A 24134-nucleotide genomic window follows, 5' to 3' on the forward strand; every position below is an offset into this window, starting at 1 on the left:
TCTCTATAGAGCTCTTATTAAGAATAACTCCAGATTAAAATGCCCATAGGTTCTCTTTGACCTCTGTGACACTTACTGTGTCTTCAAGGTCTTTTGACACTTAAGGTGTACAAAACCAGTCTGATATGACAAACTCCTCTAGGTTTTTCTGCTTTTAAAACAGATGTCCTGCCTTATTTACTGTAAAATGGAACAATAACCCAGTGGAGCAACACATATGGTCTAAATTCACTGACCTATATTCGCTGATAAAAAGAAAATCTCTGGTGAAACTTCGGGGAGGGAAGAAGCATCGTGTTATCCCTTTAGAGAGAAAAAGAAGGAGTCGAAGAGTTTATAGAACACTAGGGAGTTTATATAGAAGAAAAATGTTTTGGGGGTGGATGACTGTGTGGAAAAATAAAAGGCTTTTTAGACTCTTAGAGTGGAAACAGGAGAAAGTAGTGAAATTTGTGCATAGACGGTTGGGGTGGATAAAATGGAAAAGTTAAGATTTTTAACGGGGTACCAAGAAGCACCTTGTTAATGGAGCAGGGATGCTGTCCTAAGGGAGAAGGGTGTTCTTGCTTGGGAGAAACCTCTGGGTTTTGCAAACTGTGCTCAGAAATATCACCCAACACAAACCCCAAAGCTAGTACATAAACTTTTCAGGAAAAAAAAGTCATCACTGATTATTGAAAAAGGAACAAGTAAGATGAAACTACAAAACTCAGTATCTTAGATTATTAAACTGCTTCAGGGGTACAGTCACAGTTTCTTATCACAAGGACTACTGCAGTCAATCTAGAAACCTCTTATGAATGCTCAAATAAAACCTGTGTTCTTTCTCTTTTGTTACCTTTGCATTTGGCAAATGTTTTTCTTATTTGCATGAACCTATTAGAGCTCTAGCACAGCATAACTCAAGAGTTTTCTCTTAATGCAGTGTCTGCCTAACCCTGACTCTGACTGAAGAGGTGCTTCATACCCCGTCAAGGGGACCTGTGTTGTAAAGCCAGAACACTGCTGCCATGACTGTTAGTGATGATCCAGAGAATTAGATCTGTTCCTTGTGTAGCAAGTCTATGCTCTCAGTGCGTGGCTTCTCAGAGGATCTGTGTTTCCCTGTGTGGTTTTAAGTCTAGAGTAGGTAACACAGAAGCTGAGTCACTACTGCAACAGAAGACAAACTCTTGAACTGCAAGAAGACAAGTGCTTTTACAAAACAGTCTGTTTGATTGCCTAATTTACTTTCAGCTACCAGAAGCCTGGGTGGTGGTTTTCCCTGAAGGAGTCAAACCTGTTTTTCAAAAGCTTTTCCAGAGCCCTGCCCATAGGATCCAACATTCTAACCATAGGAAATACTATTACAAAGCAGGGAGCCAAGATTTACCTGAGCTTAACCATATAAAAGAGTCAGGATGATTCAGGCCACGAGTCTAACTTGAATTTCCATTGGAAGACCCCATTTCTCTCAGCAGGTTGCGGAGTATGTCTTCATGACTTGCTTAAACTCAACACTTACCTCTTGGGCAGCAAAATTTTGTTGAAAAAAACCTTTGCTTTGGAGAGATAAAATGATTTGCCCACCACTAAAACTGGCTGAAGTCCAGAGACCAGAGTTCAGACCTCCAAGGCTGACACTCTGGCCAGTAGAGATGTAGAGATTACACTGTAGGTGTCTGTCTGAACCACCCCTCAGGCAGCATTCAGCTCAGCAGAGAAAATTAACTCCTCTCAATCTGAGCTAGGTACACAGAACAAATTGAATGAATTACGCCCTGAAAATACTTCATTTTCTCTATTGTTTGTAAAAGGAACTTGACGTGACTGGTTCAGCTGTAGATGCTTGCAGAAAGGTGAGATGAGTCCAGCCTCTTACTCTACGAATGCTGACTTTTAATAACAGCAAACTGCAGCAAATTGCAGCTTCTGTTGGATCTGTACACTGGTATAGGGAATAGACTGGACTGGCTGGAATACTGCCAATTGAGACTTCAGTCTCAAACCCAAGTAGGACAGTCTCCTGCTGTGTGTTGTGAGTGATGAATCACAAGTAAATCAAATCCTAAATCTTGATTTTAGTTGCTTTTACCAAAAAAAAGCAAAGGATAGGTTGCGGCATGTTATCGTAGGTAGGACATGAGCTAGTAAAAAACAGTTTTAGTACCAATGGTGGTTTAAATTGAAGGTCCCCGTCCACACTGTTTTCAACAGTTCTTTTTGTCATCTCATTTCCTGTTGCTCACACAAATGTCCACCTGCTGCCCCTTCTCTGGATTGCAGGACTGGGGCTCTTTTTCCCATATGTTCCTTGCTCCAGATTCTCTAAGCTTTTCTGCTTTAAATACAAGGCCAGCCTGTTGTCACAGCAACTTTGGTTGGCTTAAGCAACATGCAAGGGTAGAAAAATTTAAATGAAGCTGAGTAGTGTGGTGTGAAATGTCTTTCCACTGAATAGCTGAATGACAGAGCATTAGACAGGATAAACCTGAGCACCACAGGTGATTTAAATTTGTTGCTCCATCACAGCACCTTTTGTGCTTGAGCTACGTTTGTGCAAGGGGAGTAGGCTGAATGTGAGGGCTGGATGTGAGGTCTGAGTGCTCTATCTTAACTTTCCAGCTGCTATTTATATTGCATTACCTCATAGAGCGTCCAACTGAGAACAGGACCTTGCTGTGTGAAGTACAAGGAGTGTAAAACCAGTTTTGTACAGTCTTTGACCAAATACCACAGTCTTTTGGCCAGTCTTGAACAGCCTTTGACTAAAGTAAAACATGCAAGCTACGCATGTAGGGCAAGTGAGGAGCAAAATAGAAGAGAAAAGTCTGTAGGGAGCTCACTGTTAATAAAAAAAGAGGTGAAGTATGCATTATATGGTTTTTTTGTAATTTGATCTTATGCTTTGGGTAGTTTTTTCTTGGATGACTTTAGTGGCCCATGCTAGTCAAGCAGGTAAAAGACACCTGCAGTGTATGAGTCAACCCCCAACAACGAATTCAAAGGTGCTAAAGCAATAAAGGTCTGGTCTTATAAATTACTTGGCACAACTTCAAGTTATGCCTTTTAATAAAGACTGAGGAGGAACCAAGAATGAGCAAGGGCTATATCCTTAAAAATGAAGCAAATCTTCCTAAGCCCTAACATTGTGCTGCAGCATTTCAAATATTACCTTTTCACCAGACTATACTTCTTGGTGAAATATCTGTAATATATTTTATTATATTCTTCTATCTCAGATTGGTTGCATCATGGATGATCTCTGTGGTTTCTCCAGATAAATGGTAATAGACTTCTTTCCAAATTTGCTCTGCTTATATACATTACTTTGATTTTTTTGTGTCTAAACAGGTCTGAAAAGCAAATGGGGTGACTCCTTGCAGCAAATAATAGTTTCTGGTAATGGGAAAGGATCATAACAATGTGTTTATTTAGCTGCAGGTTAACTCTATGTGGACAGAGAACCCAAATCTGAGCCCTGTTTAACTGTTGGGTTGCTTGGTATCTCACCAATGCTTTATACAGAGACACTTATATTTGTGAGTCTGTGTTGAAAAGGCTTCCATAAGATTGCATTTGCCTTTCTTTTGGCTGCATCACATCAGAAACTTGCAGTTGCTTTATGATCAGTTGATTCCAGCATTTCTAGCTGATAAGCATTTAGGTTTTAGCTGTTACTTGTGTTACGAATCCATTAGGGCAAGACAGAAATGTTATGAGCTTACTGACTGCCACAGAAAACAAGTGCTAGAATGAGGACAGACCTCGACATGGTGTAAGTGCCAGATGTGATATCAGACTTTTCTTTTAAAACTTTCTGGTTTTAAGCAAGATAACATTGATACTATGGAAGTAATGGGAACAGATTATTTTCATTATTGTCCTTGTCTCCAAAATAACATCCCTAATTTGTGTAACTGCACAGAATAAGGTGAAATCACATTCAAAACAGTTATTTTGCTTATCAGAAGGAAGCAGTTTTATTTCTGTAGGGCACAGCCATGGCTAATCACTTTGCTTGCATTTGTGTCTCTCAAAAAACATCCCACAGTATATGATAAGGATAGTGGCTTCATGCCACAATTTCTCACCCAGAGATCCCTTTTCCAAGGAAAGAGAAAAGGCTGATGACAGGAGAGCTTTGGACCCTTTGTTTGGGAGATGTCTGTGGAAGGTGTGTGTGCTGATTATCAAGTAATTACAACAGGAAGGCAGAAGTGAGCCTGAACACACATGCTGAATTCAGCTAGCAAAGCTCCTAGCTCCTAACATAATCTTCCGCTGATCAAACAGGGATTGGGCTAAGCCAGGACTTGGCTGACTGTAATATTCCTCTTGCCAAGGAGGTCAGGGCTAGGCCAGGCTGGCTTGGAGCTGGTGGAACAAACCACCAAGGTTGGTTGATTGTGTTGCAGGGCAGAGAGATGCTCCCCAGTGCACTGGGGGATCTCTCTGAGCTGAGCAGCTCTCTCCTTAGGTTACCAGGTAGATGCAAGGGTCACAGTCTGGGTCTCACAGCAAATGAAATGAATTAAAGCAAGAGAAGTCTGCGAGTGAGCAAAGAGAGGGAGGAATTTCTCATTATCTAGTTCAGATAAGAAATGGATATGGTTGCTTCCGAGTGTTCTTTTTAGCAAAACCCTGAGAAACAAGGTGTAATAGGGAGTTATTTAGCCTGACTTCATTCCTTTAAGTCTTGATTGCACACCTTGTGGTTTTCTTTTATTTTTTTCAACTTTTCCAAAACCCGGAGGGTTTCCTGGGAGTGACAGTTCTGTTTGAGAAAGGCCAGAGTTATTATTTGCAAATGGGTGCAATTTCCTCCTCTTCTATGATTGTATTTCTCTGTCATCTTCCTGGTTATCATCCTATTCCAGTTTCTTTTAATTTTATTTTTCCTTTCATTGTAAATAGTAGATTTCTCAATACTTTTTTCTTTTTTTTTTTTTTAATTATCTCATTCTCCATTAAGATTAATTAACTGTTTCCTGCCTTCATGCTTTCCCTCAGCTTTCCTTCTGCTGTCTCTGCAAATATTCTTCAGCACTCTAAAGTTGTTCTTACATCCATTGTGGGATGAAGTTAATTAGTACAGGCTTTGCACTTTTTTGGTAGGTCATGGTGTAGCTTCATGCCAGCTGAATTGGACCCTTTTGTCCTGAAATGTCAAATAAAAAGAACTAGTCAAAAAATATTGACTGTCTTATGTGAAAAATGTGAAAAAAGAAAATTAGAAATTTTTCTATCTATTCTTGAAAATACTTTTTAAAATATAATTAGTTATCACTGTCATAGCTCCCTTCTCTACTTAGAAAAAATGAGATACAAACTTTCCCACAAAAATGTATAGAATTTTAATGGGGTGACAGGGTTATTTTGACTGAAAAAAATAACCTACCTTAGTAACTCCATGGGGGTGAAAACCTGTTCTCTTAAAGGCAGCAGATGTTTTGCTGTTAACATTAAGGCTCTGATCTCTTCTCTGTGGTGACCAGTGAGAGGGCCTGAGGGAATGGGCTGAAGTTTTGTCAGGGGAGGTTTAGTTTTGATATCAGAAAAAGATTCTTCACCCAGAGGATGGCTGGGCACTGGAACAGGCTCCCCAGGGAAATGGTCACAGCACCAAGCCTGATAGAGTTCAGTAAGCATTTGGACAATGCTCTCAGGCACATGGTGTGACTCTTGGGGTTGTCCTGTGCTGGGGCAGGAGTTGGATTTCAGTGATCCTTATGGGTCCATTCCAACTCAGGATATTCTATGATTCTATGACTTCTTGCCAAGAACTTCTGCAAGGTGCAGGTGCATCTGGAGAATGGAAGCCTGCACTGCATAGAGCTCTAGGCAGTTGGGTGGAAAAAGGCAGTTTGATGCAGAAAGTAGTAAAGTATTCCAGGCACTGCATCTCCTTCCCAAAGGGTTTGGCTCTGGCTTTGGTACCATGTGAGAAACGGGACAAAAGATACTCAGCTGCAGTCTGGGGGATTCCACTTGCAATAAATGTTTTCTTAAAATCTGAAGGCACAAATACTATGTGAATGTATTTACTGGGCTATTTCTTACATAAACTACTTTCCAAAGGGAAGAGGCTGAAAGAGCAAAAGCATTTCAGATTGCAGGAGTAGTAGACTGTTAATATTCAGTGGTTGATTCCTGTCTTTCAGGCTTATTTCATTGGCATTCAGAGCCCAGGAGTACAGTGAGGTTCTCCGCAGCATTCCATAAAGTTACAATTTTATTAGCTATATTTTCTTCTATTTCTGCCAGCCAAATATATGCAGGTAAACTAAACAGGGAGTCTTGATGAACACTCATTGATCTCCACCTGCTTAAACTGTTGGCATGGCAGCTGGTGTAACTTTGGCCTGTGAGGGTTAATATTCTCCCAAATATTTCCTTAGAGTATCTCCAAAATTTGAACACAGGGATGTAGTTGCAAGTGTCCACCCTCTTTTGGGGGATAATAATGCTTGGAAGGATAAAGATGGGCTGACGGACCATTTCAGGCCAGCTGTCCCCACTGCCCAGGAACATTGCTAACCATGTGTACTTTTATTCTAGGTGTGGGCTGGAAGTACTACTACACTACTTTCTTTTTTTTTCTTTTTTTTTTCTTTTCCTTAAAGGCTTAATATTCTTTTTGATTAAGAAAGCTGTGCTATGAGAACGCAAATCACTGTATTTTATGAAAAGTTAGGTGTCAAAGGGGCGTTTTTGTTGTTTGGAAAAATTCTTGCCAATGTAACTTATACAACAATAGAGCTAAAACAAATGGGTGGAAAACATTTGCACCAATAGCAGTAATTGCAACTGAAAGGTGTAATTGTTGTATCTTAATCTGACATGATGAATTGGAAATACCATTCATTGTAAAAAAAACCTGTGTAAACATTCTGTGTAAACAAAGTAACACAGTTCACATAGAATATTTTTCATTGATAATTTTTTTAATATGCAAAACCTGATCCAAAGATACCAGTTTTGGTGATAAGACCTGTTGTACAGAAGAACTCATGTATCCTTCCTGTAGGAGTACAGTGGAGTCTTTCAGCTAAAACAGGACAATTTATGTCTAACAAGTAATCTGGTTAACGAACATAGGCATTTCCCCCCAAAGTTCCTCTTAAGAAATTTCATTTTGTATGAATTCATCTGTCACTTAAAATTATTTCAGTGCTTGATTTGGATGCATTTTTGTCTACAGATCCTTAGTAGACTACTCATTAAGTTCTCTTCAGTACATGGGGTTTGAACAAGGCAGATTTAAACTTCATGTGAGTTCTGTTTTACTTACCCAGGACTTCTAGCTGATGTGTTTAAGTTAAGGCTGCTCATACATGACTTCTTCCACCATCCTCACTGAAATATTTAAAATCAGAACAAGATAAAATAAGATAATTTCCAAATGCTCTCAGAGCACTGAGATGTCTAGCCATTCCCAAGTAGCAATATACAAGTATAGGAGTTTAATAGCTTAAAATTTAAAATCCCTTGATGTGATTATGATATGAGACTTCTGCTAAAAGACTTCGTTGATCTGATGGTATTTTTATTCTAACATGCAATTAATTAATGTTTTCTGGATTTATTTGTATTTGATGGGGGTGGGGAGGGAAGAATCAGGGCTTGATTTAGCTTGTGGGGTTTTTGCATTCTCTAAACAATCAGGGATGAAACAGTGGTGGAGATGGGACACAAGTAACAGAGACAAGAGGTAGAAACAATCATATTTCTAATTACTTGGATGATGAGCCTTGGTTAAGATGCTGAGCTTCCAAATCCTGGCTAAATTTGGGACTGAGAAGAAGTTAGCAAAGACAAGAGAACTCATCATTTTTTCACTGTGTCAGGGGGCATCATTGCTGGCCCAGAGCATTGCCTGTGCAGGCAAGCACATCAGCTCCCTGGTCCTCATGGACCTCAGGCCTTCTTATACCTTAATCTTGCATTTCTCTACCTGGTTTCTCAGGGACTGAAATGTTATAATTTATCCACATTCTTGGTGTCAACACATAATGTCTTTGTATGGATGAGATTCAGCTGTATGATCAAATACTATGGACCATGTGATCTAATATACTCTTCATCCTAAAAATCAATTCACAGAATTGAAATCAAGAATGCCCTAACACATGTAACCTGTCAATTCTGAAATCTGTACTTGTGGTGTGTCATTGTTTTTGCAAGCCTTGTGTTTTAACAGAAAAAGTTCTTCCTAAATCATATAAACTTAAAGAACATTCTAAAAAGTACATGAAGTAAGACCATAGTGCAGAAAATGTTGATTTCATTTCAGTTGCTACCAATACAGTTGTATGTCTTTGCTTTCATGTCTATGATAGGGGCATGGACTTAATATCAAATAGCAGAAATTGGATCAGAGACACCATCTGATTCCTTATGCACTCACACCAATAAATTTTTTGCCTACTCCTGCAAAATATGAAACTGGCTGTTATTTCTCCTCAATAAGGAGGATAGATGTTGTAGAGACTTTGTTACCTCTGGTTGATGCTTTGCACTTTCCCTAAGGATAAGATAAAAGAATTTTCTGCTTGCTTGTGCTTTGAACAGAACATTAGATGTCAAGACCATGAGAGAGGAAGGAGAGAAGATGAAAGCTGAAACATGATTAGGTATACATGTATTACAGAGGAAGTAATTAAGGCCTTGGATAGGTTTTGCACAGATTTGAGATTTGCAGAAGTGTCCCCACAGCTTGTGACATCCTGCTTTTGCATTATGGCAATGCCCACTGCTGTTGTACAATGAAAGGTTTATCTCTGTTTTTCAAAAACCCCTTCTGTATATGGTTTGTATTCACTCATTAAAAAAAAATGTAGGTCTAGGCTGAAATCTACCATGTAGTATGTCCTTCCTGAAGATGTATTTTAGCTATTTAAACTTAACATTATGTGCAAACAAGGGGAGAAAACCTTTCAGGTGGCTATTCCCTACTTCTGAAATTACCTGGTCTATAGCAATTCACATGCTAAAGTTCCTACATAAGCAGTTCCTTTTTAAAATACAGCCCACAGTTAGTGTAAGATGCAGCTTTTGAGTGTGTTGAAGGCAAAAGGGGAAAAAAGTACATGAAAATGGCAGCATAGCTAATGATTGTGTGCACTCACTTCTGGCTTTCCAAGATTTTTCAGTAGGAAGATGTCAGCTGCATATATGTTGCTTGCATTGAGTGAATTATGTGGAAATACCTCCACAACAGCTGTTCTATTATGTCTTATCAACTGTATATGTATTTGTGTAATAGACCACAAATCCCACCTTCTAATAAGTTGTTGAATTTGCAGTACGGATTTAATGTCTCTGCAGATCAGATAACGCTACAGAGAGCTTGCCAAATTATACTGGCACGTAGTTTTTGGCAACAGCCTTCCTTCTTTGAAAGAATAAAAAAAAATACACTGAACACAGAGAAGTTATTTATAAATAGATCTTCATGTTTTTTCAAGCCCAGCAATGCTACATTAGCTGATTGAGCATTTGTGAGATAGTTTAATATAATGCCACAATGGTATTTAGAAGGTTTGCCAAATAAAAGAAGCCAGACCACAGCTATTAAAAAAGCACTCTTGCTGTTTTTGCATTGTATTTAGTGCCATCATTGTCAGTTAACCAGTGGAAACTTTCTTGAAAGTTAACTCATTATCAGAAGTGTGGAATACCCAAGAGACACTCTGTTTCTTTAGTGTTACTCCTGGTAAGGGGATATTTTCATTCCTCCATAGTACTTTTGGATATTTATATTCCCTTATTGCCTCATGTAAATTACTGTAAGTAAACAAAGAGACTAAATGAACAAGCCACTGATTCTTCCATATGTAATTCCTTCTGTAGCATGAGGGCAATAGTTTCATAATGTTTATTTTTCAGTGCTCTCTTTTAATCAGTTTTTAATGATTGATAGGCATGGTCCTGCGCCATTCCAGGCAGTAAAAATGCCCCTAGTAACACTTCTGGTGCAGAACTGAGTCACAGCTGGAGAAATGTTTGTTTCACTTTAATTTCCCTTTTCTCATTTTCATTCTCTTACCACTAACAGTGTTAATACAAGAGTAACCTATGTGTTAGACAGACCAGTTAAACTGCTGTTTCTTTTCAGTTTCAGTCCTCTAAGCAATTACATAAAAGTTATTAAAGTGGTTATCTGACACAATGTGTATTAGTCTGGTAAAGACAAATCAGGTGTGACTTAACAGTCTTTATTGCTCCTTTTGTGTATGCATTCCAAGAAGATCCCTAGCACTCTGTCTAGGGATCATGCGTACTATCTTTTCTTTGACCAGAGCCATAACAGGTCTCAGAGATCCCATCCTGGGAAACGCTCCCCGTCTCCCACACCCCCAAAAAAGTTAGTAAACGGTTGGATTTATGTCCCCAGATCATCATTGACTCTTCCATTTGTTAACTATATTAATGTATTCTCTAATATTGAAAAAAGATACCTTACTTTACTTCAAGACTGACAACATTAAGGTCTCTTTATAGATTGTGGCAAGAATGTGCCAGTATCCTAAAACATTTGGTGGCAAGACATCCTGACTGCAAAAGGGGGAGCTTCTGAGACTAAATCATTCTTTTTATTCTGTCTCCATACACTCCAAATGAATGTACAAAAGCATTACAAAACTTACTGATTCATTGCCCCGCCACTTCTTCTATGTCAAAATCCTACAAGTGTTTCTTGTACAAACTGCGAAAGCTCTTCTCTAGCCAGACGTTTCCAGACATTAATTATTTTTGTTTGGAAGCTCTCATACAGGCAGCATAGAAGTGTGAACAGTCATCTTTCTTCATGCTGTACAGAAGTGAGGGTTACTGTACTCATAGTGCAAACACTTTGGCGTGTGCATAATTTTACTGCTCTGAGTCATCCCCGTGAAATCTGTAAGATGACTTAAGATAGTGAAGTTCAACATGTATGGAAGCATTTACTGGACAGGAGTTTATAGTTCCCATAGTCATTATTTATCCGTGTTTCATATATTAGTTTATTTTATTGCGTTTTCCCAAAGTTTCATAGATAAGTTAAAAAACAAGATTGGGAGGGAGGTCACATTTTCCATTCCTCCTCTTCAAGGCAAGATAATCTAGAATTGCATAATTTTTAAGGTTTGTCTAAAATGTTCTTAAAAACTTCTAATCATAGTTCCGTGCCTCTTTATGAGATTTAAGTACAGTGTTTGATGAACTACCTCACTGGTATGCAGTGGTTAATTATAGGACACTGCTCTCCTATGAAGCATTTATCTTGCATTTTTCTTGATGTTCTCCATTTTTTTATTGAAACATTGGCATGCTCAGAGCTGTACATGAGATGCAGATCTCTCCAGTTTCAGGCAAAAGCAATCTTTAGTTTTTCCCATTAGTGTTAAATTTTACTTCCAAGAGTTGTATTGCATCTACCTAACACTCAAAATAATTTTCATGTATATTAAAAATACTCAAAATGTATTTAAAATTACAGTAATTCGTCCACATACATTCCTTCTGTAGTTCTTTAAAAGCACATAGGTAAATTGATGTCTGTTGTTTTCCAGTGCTGTCTTCTTTTGTGACTGTTTACAAACATCTACAATATCTTTCCGATAAGAACACAATGAGTGAAAATTACTGACACTTGCCTACTGGTGCACTGTGAATTACGAGGTTGAAGAAAACTAACTAACAGTTGACATTTCATGTATAGATTTTTTTTTCTAGTTGCTGAAGTAATTAAAAAAGAAAAAAGATTGCACTTTTGGATCATTGAGACTTCCTCTATATTTGGGAAAATGAAAGGCGCAGTCCCATGGACCTTCTGAAAGTAGACTTTACATGGGTGTCATTGGAAAGTTCTCTGTTTTGAAGATCGGTCCTGTAGTTTTAATAGTATTGATTTGACTGGAGGAGAGAGGGGCAGGTGGGACAGCTACCCTGCTGCAGGTTGCACCAAAGCTTGGCCATGTCCAACTATGCTTTCTTGCAGTATTAGTCATTGTCCTGCTGTCCACTGTATCATTACATACTCATTCAGATTAAGAAACACATTTTGCAAGTGGTAGAGTTGGTTGTAGTATCAATTTTTCTGCTTACAGGTTGAAATGGTCTGCCTTATTTCTTCAGTTCTTTTTCAGTTCTTTCTGCTTATTTTCCTGACAGAAAAGACTTCTGTTTCAGTATCATATGTAATTTCACTTATAACTTGGAATTTGTGATTCTAATAGAATATAGGGTTTAATTGAAGGAATATGCTGTTGAAACAGGTAGAATAAAAAAAAGTTCCTACATAATTTTGTGTGCTGGTTTTGGCTTGGATAGAGTTATTTTTCTTACAGTAGCTGATATGGGACTGTGTTTGGGATTTGGGCTGATAATTGGGCTGATAATTCAGGGATGTTTTCTTTATTGGTGAGCAGCACTTTCACAGAGTCAAAGCCTTTTCCTTCTCTCACACTGTCCTGTCAGTGAGTAGCCTAAAGCTTTTACTTGCTCCACAAGGATGAATTTGAGCAATTGAGTCTGTTCTTGTCTATATGTCACGAGGAGAATGATTAATTTAATGTATTGAAAGAAAGAGAATTTTCTCTCAGTAATAATACACTGACAGTGATGTCACAGATGTGAAACAGTGAATTTCTTGTCCTGTTTCTCTGACACTTTTGAGTAAAGAATGTTCTCAATGTAGCACTCACGTACCAGGTTCAGCAGAGCTTGTATTTAGAGTAAGGAGCCAATTTTACCATCAATTTTTTCCACACCAGTGTTAGCAGGATCCTGGGATTAGCCATTGCTAAGTGCTTTTACAATGAATAGTTCAGTGTTTAGATATATAAGATGTGTCTTTTGAATGATTTTCTGAGTTTTGGCAAATGCACTCAGTAACAAAGGGACACTGATTTACCTGCACTAAATAGATTTCTATGGGGTTGCGTTCCTTTTGTGTCCTCTCTTTATGTCATCTAACCATGGTCATGCTATGAAATGCCTTGGCCAAGAGAGATAGAGGCAGCCGAAAACTCAATAGATTTAAAAATAAATATTCTGGCATGAAGGAGAATTTTATTCTTCTGTTTGCAAAGGACACGTGCCTGCCAGTTTTATCAGAGCTACTGTAACTCACTGGTTACCAGTGAGTACCAGATCTCTGCCACATTCTTGGTGGCTCCAGCATTGTTAGTGCTCTTAACCTAAAAACCCGGCTCTTAACGACAAAGTAGCTTTACATTATAGGTGATCCTTCCTTTGTTCCTGGAGCATGGAGCAAATGATGACTGCTGCATTTTCTGGGTACTGTTTTTGGGGCAAAATTCACTGTGTTGGAGATAGAAATAATAATTTCAGGCTGCACTGTGTCTTGTTCAGTGGTGTTTCCAGCAGTGTGTCCTTGATTTCTCTCCCTTTGAAGTTGCTGCTGTTAGAATCATGGAGTTAAGTTGATGAGGAAGGCCTTCTGTCTGACTTTACGTAGTCTAAGCCCTGCTCGCAGCTGGACCCATTCTCCCATTAGGTCATGTTGTTCAGGACCCTTTTGAGTCCTCCAAGGATTGTATAACCTCTCTGGGGAATCTGTACCAGTGCTTCACCTTTGTCACAATGACTTCTTTTTCCTCTTACATTAGTTAAAATGTCCCTTATTGAAGCTTGATTTTCTTTTTGCTATTTTTCCTTTGGCTGGGCACCTATGAGGTCAGTCAGGCTCCATTTTCTCTTATTATTCCCACTTTTTGGTAGTTGAGAACAGCTGTTATGTCCCCACCATGCTCCAATCTTTCAGACTGAAACAACCCCAGTCCCTCAGCCTATCTCTGTATGCCTTATGCTCCAGATCTGTGACCCTCTCGGTGGCCTTCCTCTCGATCCTCTCCAGTATCAGCAACCTGAGGCCCCACACTTGGACATGGTTCTCCAGATGCCTCATACATGCTAAGCAGAGGGAAGGATCACTTCCTTGAACTGCTGGCTACTCTCTGGCTAATGCAGCCCAGTACACGGTTAGCCATCGCTGCTGCAAGGACACACTGCTGATTCACATTCAGCTTGTCCTTCACCAGCACTTGTCCCCCAACCAGCTCCACCAGCAAAGCTGGAAATTCTTGAGCAGTTCCTTGGGAGACTACATCCTTCTCCCTTCAGTTTGCACATACAGTCAAACTGGAGGAAGAAAGAAGGTAATTTGCAGGTGGTTCCTTTACGTCACCCCATGTTTTTTTAACCTGATTTTAGTGGTTTACCTTGGAAGCCCAGCTGGTCTTCAGCACATGCTGCAAAGCCTGAACCTCTTCCCAGCTTCAGAAGGAGGGAGGTAAAACAATTGTAAGGTTGGGGTAAGTATTAAGTGGGACTACTGTAAGCTGAGACATACAACTCAAAAGAAATATCCCTTCCTCCTCAGGCTGAGGATGGGGGGGCAGCTGGCTAGTTTTCAGTTGGTCTGTATCTGATAGATACAGAAGATGTCTGATGCATAACTGTGGGTGCTAATCCTCTTTTTTCCTAAAAAGAGGAAAAAGCTGTTAAATCCCGTGCTTTTGTTGTCTATAAATTTGATGTTAAAAATACAGTAGGGAAAAAAATCCCTGATGTTTACAATTAGTCTTTCTTATTTATCTATGCATGTAAGGAAGGCATGGTGATAGAGTGTGTGGTAAATAGAAAGGTGGTAGAGTGCTGAAGCTGAATCAAATTTTGGTTAATTTATGAAAATGGAGATGCAATCTTTTGACAGACAAGTTGTTACAAATGTTTTTGAGTAACATATACAAATTTTTTTAAGCAGAACAAATGTGATTGTTTACAGAGCAGTGTTTGCTGTGGAGTACTTGTAGTACACTTTCAAGATCAGTAGCAGCAGGCAGGTAATGCATTAGTTGTGCTTGACCTTTCTGAATAATAAGATTTTGCATTCTGCCTTCTGTGCTCTTAAATAAGAACTTTCTTGCTAGTTTGCCCTTGCTGAGCCCTCAGCCACACTGGAGATGTGGTGCAAGCAAGCAGCGTGGCATCTGAACTTCCAGCTTCTCGGTCAGAGTGGCTTGAATGGAATAATTAAATATGTTCCTTCTGCCTTCCTAACAGCTGGAATTACACCTGGAAACCTACTTCACATACTTTACAGAGCGTGGTAGGAAAGTACAACTGTGAATAAAACCACACTGAGCTTTATGTTGGTCACAGTAACTGATGTAACCAGGCTTCTCTAGTTCAGAGCCCAGTCTGAATTTTAACACAGTTTTCATCCTGTCACTGCTTTTTAAAACAAATTAGCACTGTTTTTTCCCTCTTGAGGTCTGTAGTCACAAGTCATAATTTGAACTGCATTTTGAAAATGTAGATCAAATTATGGAAGGTTAAAGCAAAAGAGCAGAAAATCTGATAATGCTTTACATTTGCTTCAGTTTTTACTGATGGATTGCCTATGTATATCTGCAGTAATATTTCAGAAAGTTTGACAGCATTACAAAACTGATGGTGGTTTAAGCTGAAATGTGCAAACCTAGCAATCTAAAATTAGGGTTCTAAATTCATATTTAGGTATTCGGTTAAGAACTGACACATTTACCTGCTGTTGAATTCAGTAGAATTCAGAAAATGATGTGGAAAGACAGTTTACCCTTGGCTACACTTGAAGTTAAACTGAGTTCAGCACCAGCTGTAACTGCTTTATCAGCAGTGGGTAAATTTGCTGGAGTAGACAAAGCTTCTGAGTTTCTGGGTTTTTGCTCAATTGGAAGGAAGTTTATGAACTTTTTTTCATGGTTGAGTTTTATAACTAAATCTATTTTTTTCTGTCTCCCAGATGTTTTTTGGAAGCCAGGAAAGATTTAGCAGTGTTAGCAAAAAAAACAATGATCATTTTGGAAACATTTCATTATCCCCTTTCTGTATCAAGATTTTGGTCTGTACAGAAATAAACTGTTTTGAGGCCCCACACATCCACCGTCCAGCTGTTGCAGATTTTATGATGAACTGCAGTTCATGTTTTTGGATAGAGAGAGACATAGGAAGTTGCTGGCTGGGCTCTGCAAGGTGAACGTGCTCAGAAAGGATCGGCCAGATCCCTTTGCTGCTCCCTCCCTCCAGAAAGAGGAGAATAACAGGAGCTAATGGTGCATGTCACACCTTCACTGCTGTCTTCTGTTTACATTAACAGCGCAGTGCCCAAGAGTGCTCAGTGGTACAGCGGAGCAGAGCATGTGTGGTGCCCCTACTAGCATCTGGGGCAAAAGAAATAGTGCAGAGGGCTGTCCCCATGCCTTGTGTTTGGGGCTGACCCTGGAGTAATGTCTCAGTATGTAAGACACAGGCTGAGCTGAGGCAGCATGGACTTAGTTTGATATATAATTTTTCTTCCATTTGTTTGCACTTGTTTGGGAGGAATCAGTTTTTGTCTTGGCTATACTTATCTCCAAGAAAACTTCTTTACTGCTTTCTTTCTTACCATTCTCATTTACTCTATGGTGCCTTGGGGTGATAAGTGATAATTTTCTCTCCTTTAGGCTTTTAATTCAAGCTTTTCTTGTACTGCCTGGGTGTTGTTCATGGCTGTGGCATTAGATATATGTGGATTGGGCTGAGGTCTTGCCATGCTTGATTTACCAGCTCTTACTACTTAAACAGCCAGGATGCCCTTATCTAATACTATCTCTCTTCACAGTGACTTTCCCTGAGGTTCTGCTGTTTATTTTTCTTTTAAGTCCTTAAACTGAAGAACATTGTCCTTCAGAAAGTATGAGCTATTCCTCTACCTTTAACCAGGTGTACTTATCTGGAATTAATATAAAACAAGACATTTGCTCAAGTTACTGTGGTTATCAATCAGCCTCCTGGTTGCCATTGCTAAGACAATCAGAGACTTCAGCCTTTTGATAAAGAACTGATTAATAGGATTGCTTATATCAGACTATGCTGTCTTATCCAACAGTGAATATTTGAAAGCAAACAGAAATGTAAAAATAAAGAAGTCTTGAAAAATAGGTTTATGCCTTGTGGAGACTTGACTGATGTTAATAATTGATGTTAATAATTAAAACAATTTTCCAGTTTTGATAATGAGTCTGTACTGTGATTTGGGTGCTTTCTAGTTGGTTCTGGTGAGTCAGGACTTGGGCTGAATCCATCTTAGTGCTCCTCCTCTGGCTGTGTCCCAACCTCACTCATCACAGGCTCAGTTTTCAGGAACTCAGGAGCTCGGTGAGCAGCCATGAGCATATGTGGCCATACCTGATGCATTTGGTGTGCATGATATCCTACATGTGACATGGCAACTAAAACTAAAGGGGAAATACTGACCTAAGGAAAGAAAGTGAAAAAAGAAATGTCTCCTCATAGGCCCAGGGAAAGCAAGACTTCTCCACTGGTCTTGTTATCACCCCATTATTTAGGAAAATAAAATGTCAATTTGGGTAGAGGAAGTAACCTTTCTGTGTCACCTGACTTGCCATTTAAAAAACCTGTCAACATGAAGTAAATTTGATCTTGAAATATTATTTGGAACTGAAAATGAAAATATTTGATTTAGAAGATTTTGAAGCTAAATGTGACAAATGTTTGTCTGCATTCATTAATAATGTGGATAAACTAAAATCTGCTTTATTGTTGAATAAAAAATAGAAAAATTTGCTTTGGCCTTATGAAACCATAAGCTATTCTGTCTTCAGTTTTTATGACAATATTTATATGGGTGTAAAATAGGTAATCATGTAAATAATGATGTCATTAAAATTTATTGACTATAGAGACATTAAAAGCACTGAAAGACGGAAATTCTAGAAATGGTACAGAACCACACTCTACAAGAGTTTCTATTATCTTCAGATCATTTCAGTTTTTCTTTTGAATCAGAACTGCCTTCCTGTCACTTTCCAGTGTGTAAAAATTTTACGTTTACTCTATCATCTCTTCTCTGCCTATGTCTTAATTGCTTGTCAGGCAGAAAGTTGTCTCTCTGAAGTACTGTCCTCTTCATGACATAGACCAATATTTCCATAGAATCTGCCAATGATGAGATTATGCTGTAATTTCCCCAAACAGCTGTGTCTGCTTCATTATGAATAGAAGCTGTCAGGGACTGTATCCAAATCTTAGTTCTCACCCTTCCAAATCACATTAACAAAATTATCACGTGCCTGGGTGAGCACTTTTCCACCACTTCTAATTAATTCCAGTTGTATGTTACCCACTCCAAGAGGTTTATTGGCTTTTTTTTTAACATCCTAGTATCAGCTTTCAACTTCTGTCACCATTAGAAGTAATTCTTTGTAATGATTTGGGCTTCTCAAGAAGATATTCTCACTTCCTTTTCATCCAGCACTGTATTTGTTTCTTTTGTGGGGCTCAGCTCTTGGCAGTGTGCAGCCCTGGCATTAGATGTGGTGGTATCTTGTCTCCCAGAGCAGACCTCAGCGAGGCTTTGGCTGGTTTGCCAGTTCTCCTCAGTGGCATTTCTTGGGACGACTGTACATATCAGGAGGTGTCTGTTCATGCCAGTTTTCTGTAGTAACTGTAAAATCTCCATCTGTTTCCCACTTCGTACAAATACATCCCTCATGTACTGTCATCCGTCTTCCTGCATCACTGCACTGGTCAGACAATGGGATCATCTTTCCTGTAGGCCAAGATTTCTTTTTTTCCTTGGGGTCTGTTTCTGCAGGAGTTTATCTGTGGGTGCTGTAATGCAGTCCAAGTCACTCATACTGTTCGTATCTGTGCTGCTTGTGCAGAGGTCAGCAGAGCTGAAGTTTGTGCTCAGCCCTTGTCCAGGATGCTTCAGGAGTTTGAGAACTTGGAGCTTATAACCAGGATAGCCTCTGAGGGAAATTACTGGAGGCTTCTCACTTTGTGCTTTAAACCAAGGTGTGATCAAGCAGTTGTAGCCACCTTCTGGGAGGATGAACACCCCATCACACCTCATGACTCCTCTCTGAGTGGAGACTTGACTGATGACTCTCTGAGTCATGATGAAGGGCTGGTGTGCAGGTCCCTACATGTATCATAGAATCATAGAATGGTTTGAGTTGAAAGGGGCCATAAAGATCATCTAGTTCCAACCCCTTACCATGGGCAGGGACACTGTGGTGGGTTGACCTTGGCTGGATGCCAGATGCCCACCCAACCTCTCTATCATTCCCCTTCCCAGCCAGACAAAGGGGGGGTAAGATAGAAAACAACCTCTCCCAGCTCTTAACTCATGAATCCTTTGCTGGGTTTTTTTTTCTCTCCTCTGTCTGGTTGCAGAAGGGAGTGAGAGAGTGGCTTTAGTGGGTACCTGGCATCCAGCCAGGGTCAATCTGCTACAGACACCTTTCAAAACCAGGTTGTTTGAAGCCCCATCCAACTTAGCATTGAACGAATCCAGGGATGGAGCATCCACAACTTCTCTGGGCAACCTGTTCTAGTGTCTCACCACCTTCACAGTAAAGAATTTCTTCCTAATATCTTACCTAAATCTCTCTTCTTTTAATTTAAAACTATTCCTCCTTGTCCTATCTCTGCCCATGTAAAAAGTCATTCTCCCTCTTTTTCTATAAGCTCCCTTTAAGTACTGAAAGGCCGCAATGGGATGTACCTGGAAACCTCTCTTCTCCAGGCTGAACAATCTGCCTATGTGATGCTCTTTCTTGGGGAGTGCAACACACTACCCCACTGGGTTGAGAGCATTTACCTTGCAGGAGTGGGCAGTCAATCGGGGATGCTGGCCCATGGCTGACCTTTTGCAGGCCCGAGGCATTTACAAACCTGTTGCTTTTTCTTTTTTTTTTTTTTTTTTTTATGGTAGTAGCAAGAGGCATCAGTTCAATGGCAGATAGTTAATAAAGTGTTCATGTGCTTCTCATACCCATTGTACTGAAAGAACAATCAGCCTAAGCCATGCAGAGTATTACCAGAACACCCCGATGTTTTCAGTGTGTCTTGCTGTAAATATTCTGGTTTTAGACTCTCAGTACTAGGATGGGTAAGCAGCTATAACAGCTTGTATTAGAAAACATTTATACAGGAGCCAAACTTCTGGATGCATTTCAGGTTTTATTTCTTTATTTCCAGTTTTATTTGTCCATGTGTTTTGATAATTCCTTTGTATATCTCATAATTATTGCTGTTCTACTTTTGTGCCAAATTGAAAACAAACCAGGCAACCAATAGCATGGAGTGCTTCACCATTTTTCTTTTTTTCAATGCCTGCTGAGGATAAAAATGTTTCTATACTGTTTGCTTAACCAAAAAATCGCTGCTATTACTATTTAGAAGCAGGCTGCTGCTTTCTTTTTCCAGACAGCTATATTTTACAAACTTTAGCTCTGCTGATACAGTCCCTGCAGTGTGTCATGACACAGAAATCAACCAGCTCAGCTTCTCCTTCTCCCAGGTGTCTCCAGAGGGTAGGGTAGAACCTGCTGGCCAAATGCATCTTAGAGGGTAGTGGAGGAACTGCAATATTTGATGTGAAGAATTCTTGCAGACTTCTTTCCTAGATCATCATTAAATGGGCTCAGGTTTAAAATAGAGGCTCTTAAGAGACAGACATCTTAGAAGGAAACTAATACAGCTGAAGTTAAACAGAAGTATTTAATTCTGTTTCTGTCTCCTTGAACTTTTCTTCTCCCTGTGGGATTCATAGGTAACCACAGTATCATAATTTTATTCTACTGTCTAGCATGTTCACATCATTTTGTAAGATGGTTTTGGTTTTGGTGGGTTTTTTTCATGAATATACTTTTACATCCTGCCAAGATGCTGTGACATGGAGAGCTATGACTTCATTTTCTACTCTTAGTGATTCAGAGGGGATAATTTTACACTATACAGTATCAAGAATTTTTTATCCATATAAATGTTTACACATACCAAGCCCAGTCTGTAAGACTTGCAGACATGTTTCTTGTCCAGAGTCCCCAGTGAGGTGCTGCTGAGTGATGTAGTATTGTCATTGTTGGGATCGAGTCTCCTCTTACCCCCTTCTCTTATGCTGAGGAGGACATCTGAAGAGTTAGGAGGTTCACATCCCTCTCATTTCAGAGTGTTCCTGCACAGCAGGGAGTGACTTCAGATGTATGTATGTCAGCGAACATCAGTCAAGAGAGGTGAGTAATAAAACATAGAGGAAGAGCCAACAGAACCCAGACACAGCTGAGTCTTTTCATCTCACTGATTCCAAAGAGCATAGCAAAGTTGAGCCTGGACAGTGCCATTTAAAATAAACTATCCTGCAGAAAATCCAAGCCAAAGCATCTTAAATAGCATCTATTTACAGAAGAATGATCAGATCCAAGGTCCTAAATGTAACACAAAAACATATATCTTACTTCCAAATGTGCCTATGACAATATGTAAGTCTTTAACACATTGATTGAACCAAACTCCAAAGTTTGTATTCCTTAACAGGGAAAGTGGATTAATAAGGTATTAATTGACATAGAGGCTTGATTGTATTTTTATATTAATTTAGCAGGAGTTTTGTGCTATCAGTATGTTATATTCCAGACTGGATTCTTGTATTATTTACAATCTTAGAATCATTATTTTGTGTAGCCATTGTAATGGCAGCTGTAAAACAGATTGCAAAGTTAAGAAGGCAATATTCTGAAAAAAAAAAAAAAAGAAAATATTTTTGGGTAATGGTATGGATATTAGTTGTAAGAATGTAATGGGTTCTTCAAGTCTGTGACATCCTTAATCTGAGACTGGATGTCATAAGAAGAGATGAAATTGGAGGGTTGGGTGCACCGAGTCCGTCCTGAAAGGTGTTAGCATGACACACGTTTCCAGAGTGCCCATCCTGTCTCACTGGCTCTGGAGGAAACACAGGAGCAATGTTAACTGCCTGAGATTAATCTCTGCCTGGACAGTACTTTATTATCCCTTCTCTTAAATTCTGTGTCTCTGGCCAGCACTGGCAGCTTTAAGAGGTTAATCTCAACTGGCTTTAAGAGGTTAGTCTCAGGTTGTGCAGTGCCCTGTATTTGAGAGGGGACAGATCTTTCCTGACCCTCATATTGATGAATTTATATCAGCAACATTAAGCCAAATTACTTGGTCTGGTCTCTGAAGCATACCAGCATGGTGTGTCTTACACACTGTGTGTGAAGATGCTTTCAATGAATACAGGTACTTCCAAGATTTTTTTTTCAAAACTGCCTTCATTTGCATTGCTACTAATCATAATGGGGGCAGTGTAAACAAGAGAAACCAGAGGTGCTAAGAGTTGCAGCCTCTTAGCACCTTGTTCATAATCTTAAATACCATGAATCCCTGTAAGAGATTTAAAGAAGAAAATAAGTAGAAAATTAATGTATTGCTCCAGTTGTACATTTGAAATGCATCAGCCTGATATGGTACTTAGGGTTTAATGTACAGCACCATCATCATTTACTAATTTATCTATATATACTGCCATAACACCCAGGGTTCAGTGTGTCTGGGAACACAAGACAGGGAAAGAGCAAGTGGTGAGATGGAGAAGGCATGAACAAAGGAGTGAAGTTGAGCAGCCTGGGACAAAAAAGGAGGTGGGTGAGGGAAAGCATTTTAGCTATTTGTCTTTGTTCCTCACCATCCAACTCTATTTTAACTGGCAATAAATTAAATTAATTTTCCCCAAGCGAAGTCTGTTTTGCCTATGACAGTACTCAGTTAGTCTTCTTGTCTTTATCTCAACTCATAAGCTTTTTCATCTTGTTTTCCCCACTGTGTCTTGTTAAGAAAGGAGAATGAGAGAGCAGATGGGTATCTGACAGCCAACCATGGTCAGCTCACCTCAGTCTGTTAAAGTTATTGGCCATCAGGTGACACCCTTGGTGAAAGAGTACAAGGTAGTGCAAGAAAGATGAATTTCCTCCATCTTTTTCTCTATTCCCCAAAGTTTTCCTCACTGCACTTTCTATTAAATTCATAGAATCATAGAATGAATTTGGGTTAGAAGGGGCCTTAAATATCTTTAATATATCTTGCCATAGGCAGGGACAATTTTCACTAGACCAGGTTGCTCAAAGCCCCATCCAACCTGGCCTTGAACATTTCCAGAGATGGAGCATCTACTGTTCCAGTGTCTCACCACACTCATACTAAAGAGTTTTTTCCCTATATCTAGTCTAAACCTACCTACTTTCAGTTAAAAAATGTTACCCCTTGTCCTATCACTTCAGGCTGTGGTAAAAATTTTACATCCATCTTTCTTTCAAGCCTCCTTTAGGTACTTTAAGGCCACAATAGGGCCTCCCCGGAGCTGTCTTCTTCAGTCTGAACAACCCCAACTCTCTCAGCATCTCTCCATAGGAGATGTGCTCCAGCCCTGTGATCATTTTCTTGGCTCTCACTTTTGGTACCAGAGTGTGTTGCCATTTGCCAGCTGAGGGAGAAACATGAACTAACTGAATTCAGCTCCTTCTGAACATCAACGCCCCTTCCTAGGTAACCAAAGAGATAACAACAGACATTCTTTGCCCAGTGAAAAGCATTTATAGTTTAGCATTCAAGTTGAGTATGTAAATTCTGGTATTGTCATTTTTTATGGAAAAAAAGGAACGATGAGAAATGAACCAAAATCTCTATAATGCATATATTTAATTTAATAAGTATTCAATTCTTTCTTCTCTGGGAATAAGACCAAATTGAGAAGTAGTTTAAAAGTCTTGCTTTACAATGTTTTGTGGAAAAGACTTATAATTACACGATTGTGTGGTTTTGAAGTGAGATTCTTAATACTGTGTTCTGTTTCATAAATTAATCTATTTAGTTATTGTTTGCTGAAGAGCTGAAACTGTGCCAGGAGCCTGAATCCAGACTCCACAAACATGTGTGCATCCTATAAAGAAACTGGATTGAACTCAGAGCCAGATGTGAGCAGAGCTGAACTGAATAAAAAGGCTGGGAGGACCTGCTCATAGCAGATGTTAGAAATGGGGACTCAGACTTGCACCCAGATGCTAGAAACAGAGCAGTGGACTTAATTAGCACTTCCAGTTAGTGCCCCTGTGAGCCCCTGGTTAGAAACCCAGCTCAGCTGTGCTTTGAATTCCACCTTCTGGGAACTATGGGGCACGTTCTGATTTCCAGTGTCCACATTTCTTTATGATGAAGGGTATGAACATGCAGGGTACAAGAAATATCTCAGAGAGTGAATTTAGACATGGAATAGACAGAAATCTCACCTTCATCTTGTT

General features: G+C 39.4%; 1 protein-coding gene across 3 annotated transcripts in view; it reads left to right on the forward strand.

The window, feature by feature from the left end:
* MTUS2 (microtubule associated scaffold protein 2) overlaps window positions 1-24134 on the forward strand; it is a 253961-nt gene that overhangs the window by 55187 nt on the left and 174640 nt on the right. The gene's annotated exons all lie outside the window — the stretch shown is intronic.

The sequence above is a fragment of the Pseudopipra pipra genome, chromosome 2 (genome assembly GCF_036250125.1).
Source record: "Pseudopipra pipra isolate bDixPip1 chromosome 2, bDixPip1.hap1, whole genome shotgun sequence".
In the NCBI taxonomy this organism is placed as follows: Eukaryota; Metazoa; Chordata; class Aves; order Passeriformes; family Pipridae; genus Pseudopipra; species Pseudopipra pipra.